We start from the raw sequence: 203 nt of genomic DNA, 5'->3' as shown, positions 1-203 counted from the left end.
GAACAGTTATGAAGATCAAAATCATGATGATCAAATCACATTTCTTCATTCTGCATCTCAATCTCTCTGCAGTTGTTGTTGTTTTTGACTAAATGGAACAAAAAGAAGAAGAAAAAAGTCCAGTCTTCACACCACTATTCTTATATAAAAGGGAAACAAGTTTTGGTTCACCAGCATTGTTTTTGGTGACGTCTGGTTAGTGC

Source organism: Puntigrus tetrazona, chromosome 18 (genome assembly GCF_018831695.1).
Source record: "Puntigrus tetrazona isolate hp1 chromosome 18, ASM1883169v1, whole genome shotgun sequence".
Taxonomy (NCBI): domain Eukaryota; kingdom Metazoa; phylum Chordata; class Actinopteri; order Cypriniformes; family Cyprinidae; genus Puntigrus; species Puntigrus tetrazona.
This window is presented reverse-complemented; position numbering follows the sequence as displayed.